We start from the raw sequence: 12,054 nt of genomic DNA, 5'->3' as shown, positions 1-12,054 counted from the left end.
TTGTGGCCTCAGTGAACACCCACACTCACATGTATATTTCCACACAGACACACATATACACATAATTAAAAAATAAAAATATATAAGGAGTTAGAGAGCTGCCTCAGTGGTAAAGTGCACTGATTGTTCTTGCTGAAGACCTGGGTTCAATTCCCGGCACTCACATGGCAGCTAACAACCATCCTTAACTCCAGTTCCAGGGGAATTCAATGCTTTCTTCTGATCTCCATGGGTATTGCATGACATGAATGTGCTTACATACATGCAAGCAATACACTCATACACATAAAAGTAAAAATAATAAATAAAATATTTTTTAAAATATATTTGGAGGGAGAACAATCCAGGCAGCAATAGGTACCTTCCTTCTTATCACCTGTGAAGTGGTCCTCAGGTATCTCAGAAAGATCTTGGCCCATGAGAATCATGGCCATTCCAGAGAATAACCAGGTCAGACACCACTCTGGAGAAGTGCAGTTTAAGAACTCATCTCTGGAAGCATCTCCCAGTGAAGGATTATATCAGGTGCTTTCCTCATCCATGAGACAGAATACCTGACATAACAACTTAATGGAGGGAAGGTTTATTTTGGCTTACTGTGTCAAAGGATTTTAATCCACCATGGTGGAAAGGGGATGGTGGTGTTCATAGTGACTGTGGCATGTGGCACAATCTCCTGGCATCACAGTGGACCAGAAAGCACAGACAGTGGGACCTGAACCAGGGGCCAAGAGGTAGACTTCAAAACCCCAACCCAAAGACCTACTTCCACCAGCTGGGCCCCAGATCCTAAAGGGCCCACAACCTTCCAAAATAGCACCACCAGTTGGGGGACAGACATTCAACACATGAGCTTGATGTTTTCGATTTAAGCCATAACCGAGACCTTGGCAAATGTGAGTGTTGAGAGGACAGGAAGGTGAAAGCCTCCCAAGTGTGTCTTTATGAACAGACACCATTAGAAGGCAGATGGTCTGGGCAGGGATGCTCTGTCATGCACATTCTCATGCCAGGAACAAGGTCACCATTTGGAAATGAGTGCATCCTGTATGCAAGCAATAAACACAGTCAACTAATACATATTGCAAAGTATTCTTGATCATTTCAAGTCCCCAGCATGGAATTTGGAGTAAGATAGCTAATGTTAAAGTTCTTTCCTCCTAGGCTGCCAAATTGCCCTATTACATAAGATCTTTTTTCAGAAAAAAAAAAAATTGGACCCACAGGCCAGCATAGGCCTGCTACAAGGAAATGTCCACAAGACCGAACCAGCCATTCCTGTAGATCGTAGCAATGACCTGCTCCTGGGCATCCACATAGGAAGCCAGCACATCTGAATAGTTTGCTGCCCTAGCTACATGTCACCCTGAGCCCCTTCTTGGTTTGCTTGTGTCTAGGGAACCAAGAAAAGAGCAGCACATTGTATAGGCCCGAGGTCAACAGTGAGCAGCCCCGGGGTGGCCAGGCCTCCTCTGCATTGACTGGATTGGCGTCCATAGCTATGCAGACCAGATTCCTCCCTCTCAAGGTTTTGCTCAAGAGCCAAGCCTAAATTTTCTCTTTAAAGGAACAGGATGTAAGGGGAGAGGTTACTTGGTTGATTGATTGAAATGCTGACTCAGAAGCACACCGGGCTCCAGAGGACTCAGGGAGGCTGCGTTGGCCATGACACAGAGGATCTGGCCTCCCCCAGCTTTAGATGGGGGATACTTTGCCCCAGTACCCTAGCACAGGACAGACCAGCCAGCATATCCCCATGCTGTACCTTTTGAAGGTTCTTTGCATCTCTTAGCCAAGATCAAGACAAGAAAGGCCCCAAAAGCAAGGTGGGCATGATGGGCTGAGGACCCCATATGCTCTTAGCTCTGCCAGGTTCTTACCTGTGAATCTTGGTGCAGGTTGCTTTGTTGCTGATGAGCAAAGAGCATGCTCAGACCGAGGAATGGGAGGGGAGAGGAACCCACAAGGAACAAATAACAAGGCCTCAGCCATGTAAGTCATCAGCTTCACAGACTCCCCAGAGCCCCTACAGCTAAAGCTGCCTGAAAAGGGAAGGAGGGAACCAGACTCCTCTTGCCCATATCACAGATGAGATTACTGAGGCCCTGGGAGGAAGTGGCCACACTATTGCAAGTGAAAGATCTAGAATTGAAATGCAAGCCTTTGATTCAGTGATTGTGCTCTCTGTAGCAACCAGACCTTGGGCAGGCCCCAGGTGGAAGAGAGGATAGGACAGGCCCACTTCTAGCTGGGGTTTACCCCAGTGAGACTGGCCATCAGAAAGCACATAAATGACCCTCTCTCTCTCCCTCTCCCCCCATGTCTCTCTCTCTCCCTCTCTCCCTTCTCTCTCTCTCTCTCTCTCTCTCTCTCTCTCTCTCTCTCTCTGAAAGCAGTACCAAGTACATACCCAGCTGGTTGGGGGCAGGAATTCCCTCAGCTTTGCTTCTCCCTAAAATAGAAATAGGGCTCTTTTCCCCACTTGGTTCTTAGCCCCTCCAGGTCTGTGGAAGACAGAGGCAGGATTTACAGTAGGCATCCACAGGGACCTTATCACTGATGCACTGTCCCTGCTCCCTCGCCCCTCAACCCCAATCTCCAGCAAGGATCTTAACCCCTTAGGCTAGAATCCTGTGGAAGACCTCAACTAAATTTATTAGGGGAGTTTTCCAACTTAAATTGTTTAATTTACCCATGTGTTCCATAGAGTTGAGAGCTATAATTTATCCAAAATTAATCTTTTAAATGTTTTAATTAGTTCTATCTAGTAACCCATCAGAAGTAGGGTGCAAGTATGGAACAAAAGAAGGGGACAGTTGGCAGGAAAGATAACAGGAAAGACAGAATATATCAAGTAGGGTCCGGTCCAGAGATAAAGAGCCATGCGAGGTATTTCAAGAAGGAAGGTATTTACTATAGAGACTGGTGTTTATTTGTTACTGGGTTGACTGAAGGAGTGATGACTAGGAAGTTCACTGTCTACTGCCACCCAAGCCAGATACTGTAGGGGAATGCCAGTAGTGGTCCCAGTTATCCACAGCCCAAGGTGGATGATTTGGAGGACAAAGCCTCACACTGATGGAGTCTGTCTTTCCGTCCTGATGAGGTAAGATAACAAGGCTTCCATTTCAGTCTTCGAGCCCACAGAAGTGCATCTTGCTGGTGGGATTGCAAATGTACCTGGAACTCTCATGGCAAGGCAATTCTTGGGCTTCCAGCCCCTGCCAGATAGGAGGGAGTGTGGAAAGCAGTATAAAATGTGCCTGGTACTGAGAGATAATCACCCACACAGATGGAAAGACAAATGGAGAGAGAGAAAGACAAGCAGATGGAGAGTCCTGTGGGACGAAGGAATCTTGGAAAAACGGCAGGTAGATAAGGAAGTGTGACAGGGAGCAATGCAGGCTGCGATGGAAAAATGGGAGAGAGCAGAAATCAAAGCTGACACAGAGGAAGAAGAATGAGGTGTTCGGAGGCTGGTAGAACGCTGGACACAGAGTGTCTCCAGGTGAAAAGCACTGCCACGGTAAAGAAAGATGGACCCAACACCAATGAGTTATCTCCCCTACTCTCAAACCTCTGAGGCCCTGGCTCTCAGACTGTGTTTAGAACAAGAGTCACCAGGAATAACTTGTTGAAAAGAAAAAACTTTAACATTTCCAATTGAGAAAATCTGAAAGTAGGCCTGGGAACCTGCATATTTAAAGGTCCCAAGGAATGCATGCTGTGGTCCTCAGGTAAAATTTTAGGAATCACTCACCTCAGTTCCACTATGTGGGGCATCTCTCTGGGGGGATTACTGACAAGCCAAGCCTTTGCTCTTGATTTCCCACAGAAAAAAAAAAAAAAAAAAAAAAAAAAAAAAAAGCCTGGTGAATTCAAGCATAGGATTGCTCTGGTCAGGAGTCCTTCTCCCACCCTGGCCCAGCCACACACTGTCATCTGGGAGAGCTCCTAGATCCCTTCCTACCAGCTCTGCTCACTTCCCCCCTTCCTCCCAGCTTGCAGAGAACTAATGTCCTGCTTGGTTGTTTTTTTTTTTATGTTTTGTTTTGGTTTGGTTTTGCCCTAAACAAGCTAATTAAGCAATAATCCTAGCAGAATCCATCACTCTGACAAGGTTGTTGATTAACGGTCCCCCAGCCAAGCCCAAAGTGCTTAATATCCCAGCAGAATGGTCAATAATGAGTGCGGCAGTGGCACGGGGCTGCGGTAGGGCATGTGCTAGCGGCTACAGCTGAGGAGATGGATGCAGAATGGGTAATGGGGCCCCGTTTTGCAGCCTGGTAGAAGATGGGGGCGGGGGGAAAGAAGACTGGCTTGGAAATGCACAGTCTGGAGTGCCTCAAACCACAGTCAGGAGTGTCCAACCTTTTGACACTGCAATATGATGCTGTCATCTACAGATGTGTGTTGGGCCTCATTTGTAGCTATCCTGAGATTCATATGGCCCACAAGCTGCAGGTTTGACACATCTGGAACTCTACATCCTTCTTTCTGAGACCACAAAAAGCCCTCAGAGAGTTTCCAAAAGTCTGAGTAACTCTGGACCATGGTAGAATGACCACAGGCAAGACAGATGGACACTAGGACAGTTCAGTTTTGCAGATGTGTGAACTCTATAGCCGCTGGAATAATGAGAGAGACAAAACAATACAATGTCTGCCTTTAAGATGTAGATTTCAAGTCTGTACTGACATGTCTATTTCTTTTTTACACTTAGAACATTATTTTCAAACACACTCTGTTCCCTAAAAGACTGACTTTAGTGTTCTAAGAATCATTGTTGATCAAGCAGCACGTGGTGAAGCACTGCCCCCTGGTGGTCACAGATGCAACTTCACCTCTTCCACTTTCCCAAGGTTCCTGCCCCTGTAAGGGTCCAATGTGTCCTTAGCATGTTTCTTATGAGCAGTCATGTCTGTGAAACTACCCTCTCATCTTTGAATTATCATCTTACTTCTGTAACTGTTTACAAAAAGAGTAAGTAATCTTGGCAAGCACTCTGTACCAAAGGAAGGGAAAATTATCTGTCCCCTAGCTATGTCCCCAACACACACACACACACACACACACACACACACACACACACACACACCACCCTTATTAGGTCACATGCCATGTCATCTTGTGTCTATATGTATTTCCAATTAGGTTCAGATACAAAGAAAACGGCATGTAGTGATTGCTCCATGAAGGTTAACATTATCTTTAGACAATTCCTCGTTTTAGCAAGGAATGTGGTGGAGTGGACAGAGCCCTGGGCAGGAACCCTGGCCCAAGGCTTAGGTCCTGGTTCTCTCTCCATTCAGCTGTGTGTCCTTGGTGGGGGTTGGGAGGAGGGATGCCTTCTACTCCTTGGGGCCTCCTCTAGAAATGAAAGGGCTGAAGTGAGGTTCTCTATGGTCTCTTCCATGTGGCAATCTTGAGGAGCAGCAATCATCATTGAAGGCAACAGCTAATAGCCACAAGAAAGAGCTCCTAGCAGCGCAACACCCTGAGACCTACATTGTCTGGGGCAGCAAGCCAAACAGTGCAGTATGGGAGCTGCTGCCTCTCTACCCTGGATGTTTATGAGTGTGGAAATGCAAGCTCCCTCAACCTACTTGCAGTTGACCACTAGCCAACATGGACAGTCCCTGGGCAGATGTTGGTAAGACAGTGACACCTAGTACCCATCTCTTCTAATCACTGTCCAGTGCTGCTGTTCTGTCCTACAGGTAAGGAATTTGCCAGATATCCAGTCCCAGCTGCGGTTGAACTGACGACATTCATCTACAGCATGAACACTGGTGGACTGAGGTTGTGATCTCAGTCTTAGAGCTGCATCTCTGTCTGACCTAGTCAGTTTCTTCAGTCAGAACTTTGTCCTGGTCCCGGAATCCTTCCATTCTTGCTCCCTTGTTCTGAGTCTCTCCCACACTTATAATATAGAGTCCCTACCAAGAAGGAATGCCCCAAAGCTCAGCACAGAGACACTGGATTCAACTCGTGGGATTGTGGTACACATTTCTATCCACACACCCACCTCCCAACAGCTGTGCAGAAGGATCACACAATCAGGCCATTGGCTGCAAATGTTGTATACCAAGGCCAGGCTTCCTTCCGGATGACAGCTGATGAGGTGGGATAAGTTTGGTTAAGCTGAAGTCCTATGAAGGCGGAGGACTATACACCTGATTTGCCCACTTAAGGTACTATTGTAGGGTCTATAAGACGCACATATCATTAAAGAACCACACAGATGGTTTTCGAATACAATTTACTCCTGTATTTACATCCCATTCTTTGCAAAGTGTAGAGACAGGCCATGGACTAGAATTACAGAACATCCTCTGGACAAAGGACTCACCCCAGTGAAGCTAAGGACAAAGTAGCTGTCCTAATTTTATTTCTGTTGCTGTGATAAAACACCCTGGCAAGTACAACTTCAAGGAAGAAAGGATTCATTTGGATTCCAATTCTGGGTTATAACCATTCATTGTGAAAAAGTCAAAACAAGAATATGGAGCAGCTAGGAGTATCCATAGTCCAGAGCCAAGAGAGAATACAGGCATGCCTGCTTAGTACTCAGCTAGCTTTCTCTGCTCTCATACAGCCCAGGGCCCCAGACTTGGGAATGTGCTGCCCACTTTCAGACTAGGTCATCCCACGTCAATTAAGGCAATCCCCCACAGACATGCCCATAGGCCAGTCTGATTAGTCAACCCCTCATTGAGAGTCTCTTCAGGTCACTATAGATTGTGGCAAGCTGACTATTAAGCTAACCATCACAATAGCTGAATTTGTAGGGTCTCTCCTGAGCCCCACATTATTCTTATCCTAAGACTGGGCTCTCTGTCCCCCTTGAATCATGTTCCTTCTCATCAATATTTTATTGGTCTTTTTCAAATCATAATCTTCCTGTACTGCATGATTTCTACAAATCTTGGTGCCTTCCAAAAGGCACACTGCAGAAATACTGGAACAGAGCTGCTGCTCTCCTCACCTTTACCCTCCTGGACTTCCCTAGACCACCGCAGAGGAATGTTCTGGGAAATACCCTGAAGCCCTTCCAGAAGGCAGTGCTCATTGGCTCAGGTTGGGGATGCAAATTCCACAGTTACCACAGCTCCTGGTGGTGTGTGGCCACTTTCCATCATGAAATGGTGTGATAATCATACCTTCTAGAAGTGTGCACAGGTGCACTACCATTTTAAAATACCTGCTATATATTTGCCATAATCCAGTTGGGAACAAAAGTTACACCAGCAACTTGAATAGTCAAAATGGAATCCATAGACACACATAGTAAAAGACAATTCACTTCTTTGTAGGGTAAAGGAGGCCTCTGAATAATGCAGGACAGTAAACACAGGACCAGGACGCAGCTGCTACCCCTGGCGCTGAGAGAGAGTATCCAGAGAAGATACTAAGAACCTGGGTGAGATTTGGGTTTTGGAGAAATGGTGTAGCTGCAGGGCAGGGGACAATACAGAAGCTCCCGGGGTGCCAGTAGATTGGAGCCCAGGAAGCTCCTTTCTGGGTACTGGAGACATTCACATGGTACCTGAGACTCCCATGTGCTGATGTCAATCACACCACAGTCAGAAAAAGATGATCCCCTCGACCATGCTGCTAAGCCTTGCAATGTCCCTCTAGCACCCTCTACTGATGAATCTGAGCATTGCACCAGTGGGCTAAGAAGAAATGCTCATGGGGTACATAGCCCTCCTGTATTCAAACTAGGGCACAGAAAGGCAAGATTTGGAGTTAACAGGCAAGGCTAGGCCATGTGTTATGTATGTCTCTCATGAATTTCTTATAACCATGCCCATAATTCTTGGACCCAGAGATTAACCTCCAGTTTAACACTTGAAAAACTAAAAACTAAGAGAAGTAACCTGAGGTGAATTTGCAACAAATACATAGCTGAGCAGGTGTTTAAACTGATATGTGTGTGGACTCTAGTGTGTTTTCCACACCAAGCCAGAAGCACCTCTGCCTGTAAAGGATTTAGGGCAGTAAGGTTTTTAAATCTGGAATGATTAAAGACAGTAAGATTGTATTTATTCCTCCCCTCCCAACTCTTCAGGTCACCTAACCTTTCTTAGTCCTGGCTCTTAGACTTTCCTTAGACAGACAGACCAGAAGGCAGATAGCCTATGGATAGCATATGGATATAGTGCCACCAACGCCATTGGCAGAGCTTGGTGAAGAGTGTCCTGGGCCTGCTCCGAAGAGTCCCATGTAACAGACCTGGAGTGGTGGTGAAAACCCGGTATCTGCATTTAAAACACCCCAGAAGTCTCCAATACACCCCAGGAGAAGAACATCAAGCTCCACTGGGTTAGACATGGGAAGTGAGGAACTGTTGAGTGGATTATAGAAGGGAAAAACATCAACTAACAAGTCCCTCCCTACCCCAGCACTCCACAGAAAGACTGATACTAATACCTGGTATCAGAAATGAAAATCAAATAGGACACATAGCTCTCCTTTGTGGGTGATGAAGTCGCAATGCCTCTAATAGAAACAAAACTGATGGCTATTTGTCAGACTGAGAAACTAGAGAACTAGATTCTGAGATTCCCTGGCTTTTGTCTGGCTGCCCCATCCGCATGCTTTCTGAATGGGAGGTACTTCAGAGTTAGAGCACGCCATTGTGGTCCCATCTTGCTTAGGAAAGAGGGCCACCAGCTTCTGAGCACACCTGTGGTGTGACGGGAATTACGCTATACTCTTGTCCCTAAATCCTCTTCAAGGACTAATACCACAACTATCAGCTGAGGAAAGTTAATGTCATACCCAAGGCTATGAGCTACAAGAGTGAAGCACGAGAGCCACACGCTTTCCACTAGTCTGTACAACCTTGAGGAGAAAGAAAAAAGTGTTTCTGGCCTAAGCTGTCTGTCTGTAAACCAGTCCAGTGGGCTGAGCACTTACTGAACTTGATGGCTAGCCAGCCTACCAGGTGACCAGAGCTTAACCAGCAGAGCCCAGAAATGTTCTAGACTGGGGAAAGCAGACACTGATTCCAAGTCTTGGGTCTCCTGAGCACCTAGAGATGAGGGTGAGAGAAGCATAGGTGGCACCTTCCTAAAGTGCAGAGATCCGGTCTAATGGTAATTGTCATCCCATCAAGGTTACAATACTGGATCAGTAGTCCTGAGTCACTGTAAGAATGTCTCCAGCACCAGCCCGTTCAACCATATAAAATTTTCCATGTCAAATTGCTGAGCAGAGTGCCATAAGAGTACGGGCTAACCAGTGTGCATTAGAAAGAAAGCCAGCTTAGGTGCACCCATGATCCCATAAGACTATGACCCTCCAAAGTGGCAGCTCTGCCCGGCAGCCAGTCTATGCCTGTCACATGGTAGACCCTCATCAGGAAGCCATGTGACTGGGCATAGAATCCTGAAGATCCAGGCTGGGATCCCTAACACCTCCTGCTATGTGACTGTGGTGGTTTAAATGAGGATGCCCCCAGTTTGTGGCACTGTTTGGGGAGGTCTTAAATGGTATGGCCATGCTGGAGGGCACATCACTGGGGGCAGGTTTTGAGACTTCTTAAGCCCTGCTGAATTTTCAGTATCTCCTGTGCCTACTTGAAGATTTGAGTTTCTGCTTTCTGCTCACTCCAGCCACCTCCTGCCACCATGCATCCCCACCATGACGGATTCTAATTCCTTTAGAACCATAAACAGAAATAAGCTCTTCCTTCTATAAGCTCCCTTGGTCACAGTGTTTTATCACAGCAGCAAAAAGTAGCCGATATAGTGACCTTAGCCCTAAACTCTGGATCCAACTGCCCTCTTAAGATGTATTACCTCTTGTTGTAACCCACTGGATCTCTAACACCAGGGTGACCTGTAACAGAAACTATAGACTTGGGAAGATAATGAGGTGTCAATGTTGTTTCATTCATTTGCATCAAAAGGGTCATCTGATGGGGGATGCTGATGTTGAGGGAGGCTGGGGAGTATGGGAGACAGAGGAAACTTTATGCTCTCTGCTTAATTTTGCTCTGAACCTGTTCTAATTTGCTTTCTATTGATTGCTATGATAAAACACTGACCAAAACCAACTTGAGGAGGAAAGGTTTTTTATTTTATCTTACAACTCCCATGTCACAATTCATCACTTAGGGAAGTCAGGACAGGAACACAAGGCAGGAACCTGGAGGCAGGAACTGAAGCAGAGACCACGGAGGAATGCTGCTTACAAGTATGCTTCCCGTGGTTTGCTCAGCTACATTTCTTACACAGCCTAGGTCTACCTTGTTTATGGATGGCACCACCCAGAGTAGCCTGGGCCCTCTTACATCAATGAGTCATTAAGAAAATAACATCACAGGCACCCATAAGCGAATCTGATGGAAGAAATTCTTCAATCCAGGTTCCTTCTTCCTTCTTCCGAGGTATCTCTAGTTTGTGTCAAATTGACAAAAAATAACTAGCAAAGAACTTCAAACTCCTCAGGAAAGAAGAATAAGGCATTGAAGTGTGTGTCTAGTAAGATAGTACATCTCAAGATTAATATGAGAATTAAATAAGATAATGTTGTCAAAGGGCCTCGCAGCCACATAGTAGGGTCCTGAGTAACTGAATGAAGAAACTCACCCTCTAGAGACCCTGGAGGCTTCTGACAGTAAGGGGAGATGCCCAGCTCTGTCACACTTCATCTTCAATGGGGAGTCTTTTGGGTGGGTGGGGTAGGTACGGGTGCAAGAATCAAGGACTAGAATGGACCAAAGAGCAACAAATGTGAGCCATGACTAGATGTGACACCAGGCCATTTGTAAGATCAGCTCTCCTCCCTCTTATCAGGCAGACCTCAGAGCCAGTGGGAAGGATGGAAAAGGGCTGGCTATTCAAACACCCTGGGTTGCTCCCAGTGATCACCTGCTGTACAAGCACACAGGCCTTTCCTTCACTTGATCAGCCCTATAGCAGTTCTGGGTAGCACTCTGCAAAGCAGAAAGAGAAAAGGCTTGTGTCTAGAAATCTAAATTTTAGGGTTCACTCCACAGCTAAATGTGTGGCTTTGGAATAATCTCTTTCTGCCCTGTACCTCAGTTTCCCTAGAATGGATTGATTCCTTCTATTACTGACTATATTGCTGAGTACCATCTATAAACTAGGCACTATCTAAAGGCCCTTTCTATTTTGATATTACACATATTTTTAAATGAAGTTTGAATGCACCAGAAGAAATATAAAAGACACACAGTGCATAAGGCTGAAAATCCAAATGTTTCTATAACTGGAGAATCCCAGAGCTGGTGCATTTCCTTCCTGGCACTGCAATGCTTAGGCATGTGAATGTGAGAGCTCTTCTGGACCATGTTTAGTTAATGCAGAACTATGATTTTTGCCACTAGTATCTATTTACTGCAAGTCAATCTCCAGCCTCTGCAACAAGAGGTCAGAGTGAAGTCAGAACAAGCGTGGATGTTTCCTGGACCACTGGTCTTGATTTCCCTTGACTCTCCCTCCTCAGCCATACATGCCCCCCACCACCAAATGCCTCCCCCTTGTGGGGGGATCCAGGGCTTCTCTGGGGATGGTGCAATATGAAGGAACGAGCTTGAGTTTGGTTCCAATTCTAGCTGTCAGTTATCCACAGAGTGATCCTGGGTAGGTACTCAACACCTCTGGAATTTTGTTGTGCTGTATCTCAGTAGTAGGGAGGATAAGTCTTCACCTGACAGGGCCATAGAGGCAGTAAAATGATGAAGGCGATGCTTCTAACTGCTTACATATTGATACTACTTTATTTAACGAGGAATGAGGAATCTAATCATTAAGTGGGATAAACCATGTCAAGTATCAGACCCACACCTAGGCAAGAACCTACATCTGATACTGTTATCAGCATCTTTAATTTTCTTCATCTACAGTTATTTTTTATTCCTTTCTTTATGCCCTCCAGGTGGCAGCATGGGCCACAGAACCAGAGCTTTCCTTCCCAGGCTGTTGGCTCACAGGATTCGGGTGTTGGCAAGGCCAGAGTAAGAGTAACCTTGTGGCTATTTGCTGAGCTCTTACTGTGGTAGAAGCATAGGGAGCACTT

The sequence above is a fragment of the Nannospalax galili genome, unplaced genomic scaffold (assembly GCF_000622305.1).
Source record: "Nannospalax galili isolate Female #2095 unplaced genomic scaffold, S.galili_v1.0 scaffold1331, whole genome shotgun sequence".
NCBI lineage: Eukaryota > Metazoa > Chordata > Mammalia > Rodentia > Spalacidae > Nannospalax > Nannospalax galili.
Note: the sequence above shows the minus strand (reverse complement) of the source record.